Source organism: Cervus canadensis, chromosome 9 (assembly GCF_019320065.1).
Source record: "Cervus canadensis isolate Bull #8, Minnesota chromosome 9, ASM1932006v1, whole genome shotgun sequence".
NCBI classification, from domain to species: Eukaryota; Metazoa; Chordata; class Mammalia; order Artiodactyla; family Cervidae; genus Cervus; species Cervus canadensis.
This window is the reverse complement of record NC_057394.1, coordinates 48,685,741-48,701,125: the sequence shown is the minus strand read 5'-3', so window position 1 is coordinate 48,701,125 and position 15,385 is coordinate 48,685,741.

Sequence of the window (15,385 nt, the reverse complement as noted above, 5' to 3'; positions counted from 1 at the left end):
TAAATATATGGGGACAAAGGACTTAAAAATAAAAAGAATGAAAAGAGATATATCAGGCAAACATTATTAAAAAGAATGCTTGGAAAACCATGTTGGTAATAAACACATTATACTTTTAGAGAGTGAGACAATACTGGAGATGAAGAAATATATTTTATAATGCAAATAAATTTATCAAAAGGATATCAAGAGAATATGACAATGCTAAATGTGGATACATTTTAAAACAGAGAATCTAAATGTATGGAAAATATATAAATAAATGGAAAGTTAATAAAACTATAATCAGTATTGGAAATTTCAATATTTCTCCCTTAGTACATATTAGGACATTTAGACAGAAAAATCAGTGAAGACAAAAAAAAGGGACTTGAACAACAGTGTAAAAATATTTGACCTATATGATGTTTATTAAACACCCCTTCACTCAAACTGCAGAATCCATATATATATATATTTTAGTACACATAGAATATTTGTCATGTGAGAAGATATTTTGGAACAAGTCTATATATTTAAGGAATTGAAATCATAGAGTTTTTCTTTCAAATATTAAATTAAATTAGAAATAACTGAAATAAAATTTTAAAGTCCTCAAATATTTGAAAAAATAATCACCTAGTAAATGGACAAACTAAAATAAATATTAAAATACATACTTAACTTCTTGTGTGCTGTGATTAGTCATTCAGTCATGTCTGACTCTTTGTGACCCCATGGACCCCCACCAGGCTCCTCTGTCCATGGGGATTCTCCAGGCAAGAATACTAGAATGGGTTGCCATGCCCTTCTCCAGGGGATCTTCCCAACCCAGGAATCAAACTGGGGTCTCCTGCATTGCAGATGGATTCTTTACCAGTTGAGCTACCAGGGAAGCCCTTTTAACCTCTTAAGAAAACATAAAAACATGTCAAAATTTATGGGACATAGCTTGAGGGAATTTACAGCATTGCTTATATTAGAAATGGAGTAAAATTTCAAATCAACAGGGAATTAAAAAAGACAAAAATGGGGAGGACAACATAGATTTTGTTTGCAGTAAATGCTTATTGGCAGTTCAATTTATATTAAGCAAAGGCAATTAAAATAATTTTAGATGAACATATACAGAGATGACACAGGAAATTAAAATAAATATATATTGTAATTAAAAACAAAATATTTCATTTCTTCATTGGCAATGAATCTCAGATATTTTTCTATAGTAGATTTTGTGTGGTGTGTCAGTACAGTGTTGACTTAAGAAATTGCACAATGTAAAAATTGCAAGTTGAGTTTTACTTGGGACAAATTGAGGACTATAGCCTGGGAGACAGCATTTCAGACAGCTCTGAGAAACTTCTCCAAAGAAGCTGGGGGGAATGTCAGTATATATGTGGATTTGCTGAAGGGAGAATATGTGCAATTAAACACACATTTTTTGCAGAAGGTTTCTGAAAGATACCAAGGAATACCCATACAGATGAAAGATACTGGGAGGGGGCCTAGTTGAAAAAAAGCAAGGGAATACCCATTCGGTGGAAAAGTACTGGGGGTGAAACTCTATTGAATGATAGCAAGGTTGCTCAGTTGTAAGAGACTGAGTGGTCTGTGCTGAGTAGTTAGACAAGAGACTGATCTAATAATTTTCCTCAATTCATCTGCCTTAATAAAATTTCTCAGGATAAAAGTGAAGACTGAATGTTATCCACAACAAATTCAACTTAAAATGAGAAGTAGAGCCTCTCAAACCTGGAAACAAGTGGTTTCAGAAATCAGGCTTTAACAGTCCAGCCAAGGTTATGTATGTACAAAACTCATTCTTTCAAGTACCTACTTAACTGGGGAAAACGTACTAAAGGGGATCTCAATCTAAAAGGTCCAAATTGGGATTCTTAAAGTTGATATTTTTGTGGGCTCATTTAGAAAAGCCCATCATAAGATCAAACAAACTGAATGAAATGCTGATTTTGGTATCTAGAAGTTTGTAAAAGAAGAAATGATAGAATAATTTATTCACAGGAAACCAACAAGAAGTTGCTTGAAACTATATCAGAACTTAAAATGTCTTCTAGCACAGACTGCTAGGTCACAGGTTTAATGGGACTAGGAAGTCACCTTTGGCACATTAATGCCGTTGGGCTTTTGACTTCTGTGCACCTCTTTGCCATCCTTTTAGGGTATTTTTGCCATTTGGCTTTTGATTTCTGGGCATATCTTTTCCATTTGTTTTATTTTGAGTGTGATTTCCAGCCAATGAGGTTTTAGTTTTGTTTGATTGGTTTGGTTTGTTACTTTGGTTTGAACATGTAGATGGTTTGAGCATGCAGACATCTGGTACAAACTGCTCAAGCTAAAATGGGAAGTGCTTCCTCTAACGTTCCACACCCCACCTGTGAACCCCTCGGGAAAAATTTCAAATGACTGGTCAACATATGTCTATGATCCAATAACAAAGAAAAATGGCCTAAAAATATTAGATGCTCATTGCCACAGGATGTGAAAGTAGACTGAAGTTCCCTTATGTCCAGGACTGTTCTCCTATAATCAACAATCTGGGGCTGATCAGACTAACTCTCACTGTCCCAGAGGGACAATAACTGCTGGGACTAACCTGCCCTTGTTATCAGGGCCAATTTGAGCACTATCTGGTCTAAATTTTGGCTATGAAACTATGACCACAGGAAAAATAAAGGTGATTTTTTTTTCTACTGTGTGGCCATAATATTCTTTAAACACCATAGAAAATTGGTTATTTTATTTTATTTTTTTAATTGTCCTACTAGGAGAAGATGGCTTCTCTGCCTTGAGACTGTGACTCTCTGGCCATCTGGCCATTTATCTAGGCCATCTCTAATTCCTGAAACTGAGGGGGAAAAAAGAAATAAACAAACAAAAATCCTTAAAAAATTTTTCTTATTTCAACTGTTATTTATAAACTAGTAAATCTTATATTGTGATATATGATTCATGACCAAGTTTGGAAAGCAAAGCTATGAGATATATTGTTGTGTATTTGGGTATATGCATGTCTCAGTATGTGTCTTTGTCTTTGGATATTGTTGCTGAGGTTAATTTGTAAGCGAGCTGTGTTTAACTGGCTTACAGAAAAGCAAGCACTTAAAAACCAAACAATTCTAAGTGCAACAGAAATTAAGTTAAATGGGTTTCAGGTTCATATGAATTGGGAAATATTCAGTGTCAAATTAATACATAATATTAATGTTTGCTGATGTATGTGTGTTGGTACTTATATTGACTTGTTGAGACATCTTTGGTAAATAATAAGACAGGGCTTATATGTGACAACACCAGGGAATACTTCCATATTGTTCCAGGCTTTACCTGTGGAGGACAGTTGGTTAGGATTTTCTCTTTTGAACTAGCCTTTTTATGGGTAAGTGTTGTTCCATCTTGTAGCCATCCAACACCCCCCCCCCCAGGATATTTTTATTAGACTGGGAGATCTTCAAGTATCCTCCCATGAAAAGCAATTGATATTTCTCTCCCCTGTGCTCAGAGCTTCAGGAAAAAGAAAAGGTGGGGGTTGGGGGGAGTGGGGTAGAAGCCTTTTGAACTCAAATGGAAAAAACTTGAGGTTTCTGATTTGGTCTTTATGTAGAAGTTAAATTGTAAATGAACTATTTTAATCAACATGAAAGTAAGTGCTTACAAATTAAATCTAAATATGTAGAAAATTGGCCAAGATAAAATTTTAGGACACAACACCCGGGAAATATTCAGTACTGAATTGTTATCTGATATTAAAAGTTAGTTTAAGATTTCTGGTTTTGTTAATATAGATCTGTCTAGAGTTATCAATCTTAGGTATAATATTCCTGTTGTACCTAGGTTTACTGGAAGTCAATAAGATCTTATTCTATCTGTCACAAATTTGTCAACAAGAAAAGTAACTCAATGTGGAAAAAACTTTAAGGAAACTAAGATATGTGTTTTCAGTAAAACAAGGTGTGAGAAAAAAAGATGTATATGTTGAAAAGAGTTATGCATGATGAGGATTTCCTAACACTAGACTGAATTTAGTTGGGTAAAGGAATGTTTCTGTGAATAACCTAAGACTTAGATTTTGCTTTTTCTTTCTGTTCTGAGAAAAGTTTTCCTGGAGTGTCATTTTGATAATGGATTATATGAGTTTCTTTGCCATTAAGCAATTTCTATTTGCTTTTGAGATCTTTGAATACTTTGGTTAAGGAATAAGTATTGTCTTACAATGGCTGATCTTATTTAACCAAGTGTTTTAAAACTTTTTGACAAGCTTCCCAAATATAAAATTTTAATGAAAATCCTTTTGACTTCTACCTAATTTGGGGATACTTTGAAGTATGGAATCCCAAACATTTTGTGCATGGGTTCTTTTGAAGGAGGTCACCATTACCTTCTTTACCCCCACCATAGTTTGGCACCTGGTAAATAGCAGAGAGGTAACACAGCTCCACCCATCAACAGAAATATCCTTCTCCATCAGAGGGCAAACAGACTGAAAACAGCAATCACAAAAAAATAACCAATCTTATCACATGGACCACAGCCTTGTCTAACTCAATGGAAACTATGAGCCATGCTGTGTAGGGTCACACAAGATGGATGGATCATGGTGGAGAGTTCTGACAAAATGTGGTCTACTGGAGAAGGGAATGGAAAACCACTTCAGTATTCTTGCCTTGAGAACCCCATGAACAGTATGAAAAGCCAAAAAGATGAACTCCCCAGGTCAGTAGGTGCCCAAAATGCTACTGAAAATAGGTGGAGAAATAACCAGAAATAATGAAGAGATGAAGCCAAAACAAAACAACACTGATTTGTGGATAGGATTGGTGATAGAAGCAAAGACTGATGCTGTAAAGAGCAATATTGCATAGGAAACTGGAATGCTAGGTCCATGAAAAAAGGTAAATTGGAAGTGGTCAAACAGGAGATGGCAAGAGTGAACACTGACATTTTAGGAATAAGTGAACTAAAATGGACTGGAATGGGTGAATCTAACTGAGATGAGCATTATATCTACTACTGTGGGCAGGAATCCCTTAGAAGAAATGGAGTAGCCATCACAGTCAATGAAAGAATCCAAAATGCAATACTTGGATGCAGTCTCAAAAACGACAGAATGATCTCTGTTTGTTTCTGAGGCAAACCATTCAGTATCACAGTAATCAAAGTCTATGCCCCTACCAGTAATGCTGAGGAAGCTGAGGTTGAAAGGTTCTATGAAGACCTACAAGACCTTCAAGAACTAATACCCAAAAATATATCCTTTTCTTTATAGGGAACTGGAATGCAAAAATAGGAAGCCAAGAAACACCTGTAGGCAAATTTGGTCTTGGAGTACAGAATGAGGCAAGACAAAGGCTAATAGAGTTTTGGCAAGAGAATTTCACTGGTAATAGCAAACACCCTCTTCCAACAGCACAAGAGAAGACTCAACACATGGACATCACCAGATGGTCAATACTTAAATCAGATTGATATTATTCTTTGCAGCCAAAGATGGAGAGGCTCTATACAGTCAGTAAAAACAAGACCGGGAGCTGACTGTGGTCAGATCATGAACTCCTTACTGGCAAACTCAGACATAAATTGAAGAAAGTATGGAAAACCACTAGACCATTCAGGTATGACCTAAATAAAATCCCTAATGATTATATAGTAGAAGTGAGAAATAGATTTAAGGGACTAGATCTGATAGAGTGCTTGATGAACTATGTATGAATGGAGGTTCATGACATTGTACAGGAGACAGGGATCGAGACCATCCCCAAGAAAAAGAAATGCAAAAATGGAAAATGGCTGTCTGAGGAAACTTTCAAATAGCTGTGAATAGAAGAGAAGTGAAAGGCAAAGGAGAAAAGGAAAGATATACTCATTTGAATGCAGAATTCCAAAGAATAGCAAGGAGAGACAAGAAAGCCTTCCTCAGTGATCAATGTAAAGGAATACTGGAAAACAATAGAATATGAAAGACTAGAGATCTCTTCAAGAAAATTAGAGATACCAAGGGAATATTTCATGCAAAGATGGGCTCAATAAAGGTCAGAAATTGTATGGACTTAACAGAAGCAGAAAATATTAAGAAGAGGTGGCAAGAATACACAGAACTATACAAAAAGGATCTTCAAAACTCAGATATTCACAATGGTGTGATCACTCACCTAGAGCCAGACATCTTTGAATGTGAAGTCAAGTGGGCCATAGGAAGCATCACTACAAACAAAGCTAGTGGAGGTGATGGAATTCCAGTTGAGCTATTTCAAATCCTGAAAGATGATGCTGCGAAAGTGTTGCACTCAATATGCCAGCAAATTTGGTAAAAGCAGCAGTGGCCACAGGACTGGAAAAGATTAGTTTTCATTCCAACCCCAAGGAAAGGCAGAGCCAAAGAATGCTCAAACTACCATACAATTGCACTCATCTCACACGCTAGTAAAGTAATGCTCAAAATTCTCCAAGCCAGGATTGAACAGTATGTAAACTGTGAACTTCCAGATGTTCAAGCTGGTTTTAGAAAAGGCAGAGGAACCAGAGATCAAATTGCCAACATTGGTTGCATTACTGAAAAAGCAAGAGAATTCCAGAAAATCATCTATTTCTGCTTTGCCTATGCCAAAGTCTTTGACTGTGTGGATCACCACAAACCGTGGAAAATTCTTAAAGAGATGGGTATACCATACCACCTGACCTGCCTCTTGAGAAATCTGTATGCAGGTCAGGAAGCAACAGTTAGAAATGGACATGAAACAACAGGCTGGTTCCAAATAGGATAAGGAGTACGTCAAGGCTGTAGATTGTCATCATGCTTATTTAACTTATATGCAGAGTACATCATGAGAAACACTGGGCTGGATGAAGCACAAGCTAGAATCAAGATTGCTGGGAGAAATATCAATAACCTTAAATATGCAGATGACACCACCATTATGACAGCAAGCTAAGAAGAACTAAAAGCTTCTTGATGAAAGTGAAAGAGGAGAGTGAAAAAGTTGGCTTAAAGTTCAACTTTAACTATTTAGAAAACTAAGATCATGGCATCTGGTCCCATCACTTCACTGGCAAATAGATGGGGAAACAGTGGCAGACTTTATTTTTGGGGGTTCCAAAATCACTGCTGATGGTGACTGCAGCATGAAATTAAAAGACACTTACTCCTTGGAAGAAAAGCTATGACTAACCTAGACAGTATATTAAAGAGTACATTACTTTTCCAACAAAGGTTCATCTAGTCAAGGCTATGGTTTTTCCTGTAGCCATGTATGGACGTGAGAGTTGATCTGTTATGAAAGCTGAACATGGAAGAATTGATGCTTTTGAACTGTGGTGTTGGAGATGACTCTTGAGAGTCCCTTGGACTTCAAGGAGATCCAACCAGTCCATCCTGAAGGAAATCAGTCCTGAACATTCATTGGAAGGACTGATGTTGAATCTGAAGCTCCAATACTTTGGCCACCTGGTGCGAAGAACTGTCTTATTTGAAAAGACCCTGATGCTGGGAAAGATTGAAGGTGGGAGGAGAAGGGGATGACGGAGAATGAGAATGAGACATTGGATGACATCACTGACTCAATGGACATGGGTTTAAGTAAGCTCCAGGAGTTGGTGATGGACAGGGAGACCTGGAGTGCTGCAGTCCATTTGATCATAAAAAGCTGGGCACAACTTAGTGACTGAACTGAAGTGAGTTAAACTCCTTTTGTTTTCTAACCAACTTTGGGATACTTTAGTGGGCCCTCAAGATTTCTCAGGGGATTCCTTGGTGGCTTAGGTAATTAAGAATCTGCCTGCATTGCATGAGACCTTTGTTTGATCCCTGGGCTGGAAAGATCCCTGGAGAAGAGAATAGCTACCCACTCCATTATTCTTGCCTAGAAAATTCTATAGACAGAGGAGCCTAAAGGACTACAGTCCATGAGTTTGTGAAGAGTCAGACATGACTGAGCAACTAATGCTTCTGCTTTTTAAGGTATCTTAAAGAGGAATATTTCACTAGAATTATTTGGTATGCAAAATGTAATTATAATTCTGGTTATTGTAACCAACTTTCCTTATTAATTAATCAGATGTTAATCCCTGTCTTTCAAGTATTTTTTCATATAGATACTTTTGCCCTCTGATCCTGTTTTAAAAGGGTCTTCATTATCAAGAAGATTCATAGGAAGGCTACAGAAGGAGTTACAATCCCATGTCAAAATGTTGGCTATGCAAAGATTCCAGCCCATAAGGACTAATACAAAGAGCTCTCCACCCCTGAAACAGGTATTCAGAGATCAGGTATTTAGACATATTTACTCCTTGGACAGGGAACATTGATGTCCTACTCAGCCTTGAAGAAGTTAAAGAAGATGGACTTTCACCCTTCTCTTTCTCATAGGAATATGTAAGTAAAATCTCTGAGAGGGGAAATGAAATGGGACAAAAAGGGGCAGGGAACTATGTTTGCAAGAATGACATAACCCAAGGACATTATATAAATTGATTAGAAGTAAATAATCAACTTCCACTTGAACCTTAGTATATACTCTTTGTAACACATCTGCAGGCTAAGGGATGCACTCACAAGTGGGTGGTGACCCAATCCAATGTAAAGGAAATTTTAGATAAAGAAATGCAAATGAAATTAGTTGGTTTTTTTTTGGATTAAAGAGAATTTAAGGAAAGAAAATACAACTGAGATAAGAACTTTAGGTGACCTTTTAGAAATAATTTTATTGTAGGATCTCTCCAGATATTCAACAATGTGAAAGTTAAAATTGTACTAAAATAAGTGATAAGTTTGAAATAACTTAAATTCAGAAAATAAACTTTAAAAGAAAGCTGGTGCAAAAATTAAATTAGACTTTTCTCTCTCTTAAAAAGTAGCAAGTTTTCTGAAGACATTTAATTGCCTTTGATAACAGATTTTTAAGTTTCTTTAGCTCTTAAATGATCTGTTCTGCATTTGTCTTTGTTGATTAAAACAGATACACAATGTGAGAATTGTGAGTTAAGTTTCATTTGGGACAAAATGAAGACTGTAGCCCTGGAGATAGTACCTCAGATAACTCTGAGAAACTGCTCCAAAGATGTGGTGGCTGTTGTTGTTATACAGTCTCTCAGTCATGAATGACTCTTTGTGACCCCATAGAATGAAGCACTGCAGCCTTCCCTGTCCTTCACCATCTCCCAGAGTTTGTTCAAACTCATGTCCACTGAGTCGGCGATGCCATCCAAGCATCTCATCCTCTGTCGTCCCCTGCTCCTCCTGTATTCAATCTTTCCCAACTTCAGGGCCTTTTCTAATGAGTCATATCTTCACATCAGGTGGCCAAATGTTGGACCGTTAGATTCAGCGTCTGTCCTTCCAATGAATATTCAGGACTGATTTCCTTTACAGTTGACTGGTTTGAGCTCCTTGCGGTCCAAGGGACTCTCAGGAGCTTTCTACTGCATGAGAGTTTGAAAGCAACAGTTCTATGGCCCTCAGCTTTTTTTATTGTTCAGCTCTCACATCCATGCAGGACTACTGGAAAGACCATGGCTTTAACTATATGGACCTTTGTCAGCAAAGTAATGTCTCTGCTTTTTAAATATACTGTCTATGTTTGTCGTTACTTTTCTTCAAAGGAGAAGCATCTTTAAGTTTCATGGCTGCAGCCACTGTCCAGAGTGATTATTTAAACAAAGAAAATAAAAGCTGTCACTGTTTCCATTTTTTCTCATTTATTTGCATAAAGTGATGAGACTGGATGACATGATCTTTGTTTTTCTGAATGCTGAATTATAAGCCAGTTTTTCCACTGTCCTTTTTCACCTTCATCAAGACGTTCTTTCTTGATTCCAGCTTGTGCTTCATCCAGCTCAGCATTTTGCATGATGTAATTTGCATATAAGTTAAATAAGCAAGGTGACAATATACAGCCTTGACATACTACTTTCCCAATTTGGAACCAGTCCATTGTTCCAAGCCCAGTTTTAACTATTGCTTCTTGACCTGCAAACAGGTTTTCCCAGGAGGCGGATAAGGTGGTCTGGCATTTCCATCTCTTTAAGAATTTTCCACAGTTTTTTGTGATCTACACAGTCAAAGGCCTTAGTGTAGTCAGTGAAGCAGAAGTAGATTCTTTTTTGGAATTCTCTTGCTTTTTCTATGATCCAAAGGATGTTGGCAATTTGATCTTTGGTTCCTCTACATTAGCTTCCCTGGTGGCTCAGATGGTAAAATGTCTGCTTGCAATGGGTTCAATCCCTAGGTTGGGAAGATCCCCTGGAGAAGGAAATGGCAACCCACTCCAGTACTCTTGCCTGGAAATTCACATGTACAGGGGAGCCTGGCAGGCTGCAGTCCTCTACATTTTCTAAATCCAGCTTGTACATCTAGAAGTTCTCAGTTCACATACCATTGAAGCCTAGCTTGAAGGATTTTGAGCATGACTTTGCTAGCATGTAAAATGAATGCAATTGTGCAGTAGTTTGAACATTTTTTTTGGCATTGCCCTTCTTTGGGATTGGAATGAAGACTGACCTTTTCCAGTCCTGTGGCCACTGCTGAGTTTTCCAAATTTGCTGACATGTTGAGTGCAGCACTTTCACAGCATCAACTTTTAGGATTTGAAATAGCTCAGCTGGAATTCCATCATGCCCACTAACTTTATAGTAATGCTTCTTAAGGGCCACTTGACTTCACACTCCAGTATGTCTGGCCTCTGTATGATAAATCACACCATCATGGCTGTCCAGTCCCTAAGATCTTTTTTGGTAGCGTTTTTCTGTATATTCTTGCCACCTCTTAATATCTTCTGCTTCTGTTACGTCCATACTGTTTCTGTCCTATACTGTGCCAGCCTTTGCATGAAATGTTCCCTTGGTATCTCTAATTTTCTAGAAGAGATCTTTAGTCTTTCTCATTCTATTGCTTTTCTCTATTTCTTTGTATTGTTCGTGTAAAAAGGCTTTCTTATCTCTCCTTGATGTTATCTTGAACTCTGCATTCAGATGGCTATATCTTTCCTTTCATCCTTTGCCTTTTGCTTCTCTTCTTTTCTCAACCATTTGTAAGGCCTCCTCGGACACCATTTTGCCTTTCTTTTTCTTGGCGATGGTTTTGATTACAGCCTCTTGTACAATGTTACAAACCTCCATCCATAGTTCTTCAGGCACTCTGTTTATCAGATCTAATCCTTTGAATCTACTTGTCACTTCCACTGTATAATCATAAGGCATTTGATTTAAGTCATACCTGAATTGCCTAGGGGTTTTCCCTACATTCTTCAGTTAAGTCTGAATTTTGCAATACAGTGTTCATGATCTGAGCCAAAGTCCCAATCTTGTTTTTCCTGGCCATATAGAGCTTCTCCATTTTTGGTTACAAAGAATATAATCAATCTGATTTCAGCTGACCATTTGGTCAAAGATACAGTGGGGGAATCTCAATATATATATATCGGTGAAGGGGGATTTCGGTGCAATCGAACACTTTTTTTTACAAATGGTTTTCTCCTAGTCGTGAGGAACTGATATCATCCTGAAGGAATTTAATGCTTTTTTAGGTAAAAGGAGATACAGGGGTTGGGATCATGAAATCAATTCCTGAAGATATCTATCTATTAATATCCAAAGACCAGTTACACCAGTTTTCCTGGGGTGCAAAGTGTCTCATTCTCCCCTCTGAACTCTCTTCAGTGCCTGTTGAAGGTCAACAGCTGCAGCAGGACAGAATTTAATATCCACAGAGGCAGATAGTGAATGTCCTTGGCAAGTGCCTATTTGTAGTTGATGCCTTTGAAATAGATTTTTCTTTTGGGTAAGTGAATATAGTTTCACAAAGATTATGCTCCTATCTGAATGTCCTAAAGCTTTTTGATATTTATAGACAACACTTCCTAAATCAAACTCTAATGAAGCACTTTCAACATCTAGCTAACTTTGGGATGCTTCAAAGGGCTCCTGAAACTTTCCAAAGAGAGATATTAAACTAAGTAGATGGGTATGTTGAATTGCATGGGAAGGACTGTCAGATGAGTAACAAATCTCCTCAGGTTATATAGTATGGCAAATGTTACTAATATAGATATCCTAGAAATTATATGGAGCTCCTAAAATTCTGACATGTTGGTAAAATGTCATAATTCTAGCTACTATCTTATAGTGTTGTCACAGCAGTAACCAAGTTTCAGATTTTAAATATACATTGTCTTTAGTCATTATAGACAGTTATGGCTTTATTCTGATGCTTTTGCATACATACTTCCTCTTCAAGAATATTAATAAAAAGAACTTTTGGACAAATGCAAGTTTCTGACTTTCATATCATAATGCTGAACTGGGTAAGAAATTAAAGATTCTAATGAGAAATCTGATGGCTTCACAAAAGTTAACAAAGGAACTGAAGGAACTGGTGAATATGCTTCTAAATGTATGGTTTCTATATGAAAAATTGCTAGTTTGAATTTGTGTTTTCAGGTGTAAGTAAAGCATTACCCTCAAACTAATTATGACTTTTAGTAATTGATACATTATACTTTTATTTTTATAAATTATGTAAATATTTACCTTTTATCTCTATCTGACCCCTCCAGAGATTGGAAAGTTAGGTTTCCAGTAGCATTATCAGATAACTTAGGAAGGCTATCTCACTAACAGGTACAGAAATCTCAAGGAAATTTGGGGAATTTGAGAAGGGAGGAATCACCTAGATCTGTTAGGCAAAATCTGCAATAAGCCCTTGGTGTGACTTTCCTAGCCCTGAGAGGTTTTCTTTTTTGGGTGTGTGTGTGTGTGTGTGTGTGAATTTGTTTGTTTTTTAAGTTCAGAGATTCTTTATAAAAGTTTCAGTAAAACAAACAAAAAAATACATAAAAGTCTACGATAAATTATGGTTATACAAATCAACAGGCAATGTTTATTAAAATCAGACTTATTTCACAAACTAGTCTTAATTTCAGTATATTTGGTAAAAATAAGGGTAATTTTAGGGAGAAAAATATGTTTCAATGAGTATTAAATCCCAGTTTGTTAATGAAGGTCAGTATCTACTGATTCATATCCTTGATAGTTCTTTATTATTATGCTATGCTAATGTAAAATTTAATTGATTTACTAAAGGAAACTCTAGGTTTGTTTCTGAAACTTATCCCAGCAATCTATCTTTGGACAAAGATCAGATGCCTTTTACCAAGACTGGTAAAAGACATAATTTAAGGGACTGTATCAAACCTGGATAAAAGGACTTTTTTTTTTTTTTTTTTTAAATCGGGTACCATTAACTAGCTGGTGCACAGGGAAATTGAATGAAAATTGACTCTTGGATTAATTTCCACTTCCAAAGGCCCCTACACCAGACTGGTCTATAAAGACTTCTGACCTCAAACTCACTTTAAAATGACACTCAAACAGAGGAAACTGCATGAGAATGAGAAGAAGATGACATCAGAAGTAGACAGCTTAGCAAAGATGCTGAAGCTGATTTGTATGATCATTTATAATGTTTTCTTGTCTTCTTGGGCATTTACACATAAGTCAAATCTTTCCTATCAAGGACAGGATTCTATGCTAATTTTAAAAAGCAAACCAATTGTTGGATTTGTGGCCAATTACCTTTGTTTAGTAATTCTGGGTTACTTTGATGGATTCTCCCCTTCAAGCCTCTGATTGGATAGCTCCTAGGAAATCCATTTAGAAGAAAAAGAGTTCAGTTCAGTTCTGTCTACTCATGATATTATCAGATGGGAAACTCCCACCTGGCCAATGAATAATACCTGATCTGACCCTGGCAATAGATTTAAATTTTCTAGAGTGACTTAAACTCAACCAGCATGATGACCTAAGTCTCAATCAAAAACTGTAACAGCTTCTTTATTTAAAGGAAAACTCCTGTAATAATGGGATGGATCTAGTTGATTAACACTAGGTTGTAGTCAGGAGAAGGGAATGACACACCACTACAGTACTCTTGCCTGGAAAATCCCATGGGTGGAGGAGTCTAGTAGACTGTGGTCCATGGGGTCGCTGAGTCAGACACAACTGAGTGACTTCACTTTCACTTTTCACTTTTATGCATTGGAGAAGGAAACTGCAACCCACTCCAGTGTTCTTGTCTGGAGGATCCCAGGGATGGGGGAGCCTGGTGGGCTGCTGTCTATGGGGTAGCACAGAGTCGGACATGACTGAAGTGACTTAGCAGCAGCAGCAGGTTGCAGTCATTTAAGTTTTAAGCCCCCCCCCCCCATTATCTTGGGAACAATTAAATTATACTAAGGATAATCATCCCAATAATACTAGGAGACTGGGCTGAGTGTCTTAAATACAGTTTTAAAATATAACTTTACTAGAAGTAATAAAGATTGTTTCAGAATAGAATAACTAAAATTACCTGGGAATATGCTTGCTACATTTAATGGAAGTCCTTGACTTAATTCTCACTTATGACTTTAGTAATACTGCCAGCTATGTTATTTGTATTTGCTGGTTTTTCAAGATTGTTGTTTCTTGCAATTACCAAATATGTAACTGAGCCTCCAGTGTAAATAATGATGAGTAGAAAACTCATGGAGAAGGCAATGGCACCCCACTCCAGTACTCTTGCCTGGAAGATCCCATGGACGGAGGAGCCCGATAGGCTGCAGTCTATGGGGCCAAGGAGAGTCGGACATGGCTGAGAGACTTCACTTTCACTTTTCACTTTTATGCATTGGAGAAGGAAATGGCAACCCACTCCAGTGTTCTTGCCTGGAGAATCCCAGGGATGGGGTCACGCAGAGTCGGACACGACTGAAGTGACTTAGCAGCAGCAGTAGCAGATAACTCAAGGTAGTTGATAAAAATATATATGATCTGTATATGATCAATGATTTTAATAGTGTAACTCTACATACGGGAAGATGCAATAAAAGGGAATAGTTTCCTGGAGCATAACTAGAAGACAGGTGTCCAGAGATCTTTGACTATTAAGAGCTAATCCAATAATAGCACATGAGTGGCCTATCAGCAAATTCTTTTCCATAACTAGGAATGAGCCTACCTAGCAACATGGGACAAAATGGTCATGAAATGCCTCCCAAAGTATGCTCAAGTTTATGACTACTTGGGGGCCTGGTCAACTAGAAATTGATGCTTGCCAAGGGCAGTTGCTAGCAACTGAACAACACTAGGACATTTGCTATCTGCCTTTTTGGAGATTGAATCCTGTGCTGCTGCAGATGTTTAACTTCAGCCCTAAAGGGAGTTCAGGGTGGAGAATGAGGCACTTTGTGCTTCAGGGAAACTGGTGGAACAGGTCTTTAAATAGATATTTTCAGGAACTGATTTCATGATCCTAATTCTTGCATCTCCTAATATCTAGAAAAGGAATAAATCCCTTCATAATGACATCAGTTCCTCATGACCAGCAGAAAAACTTTTGTAAAATAAGTACTTGATTGCA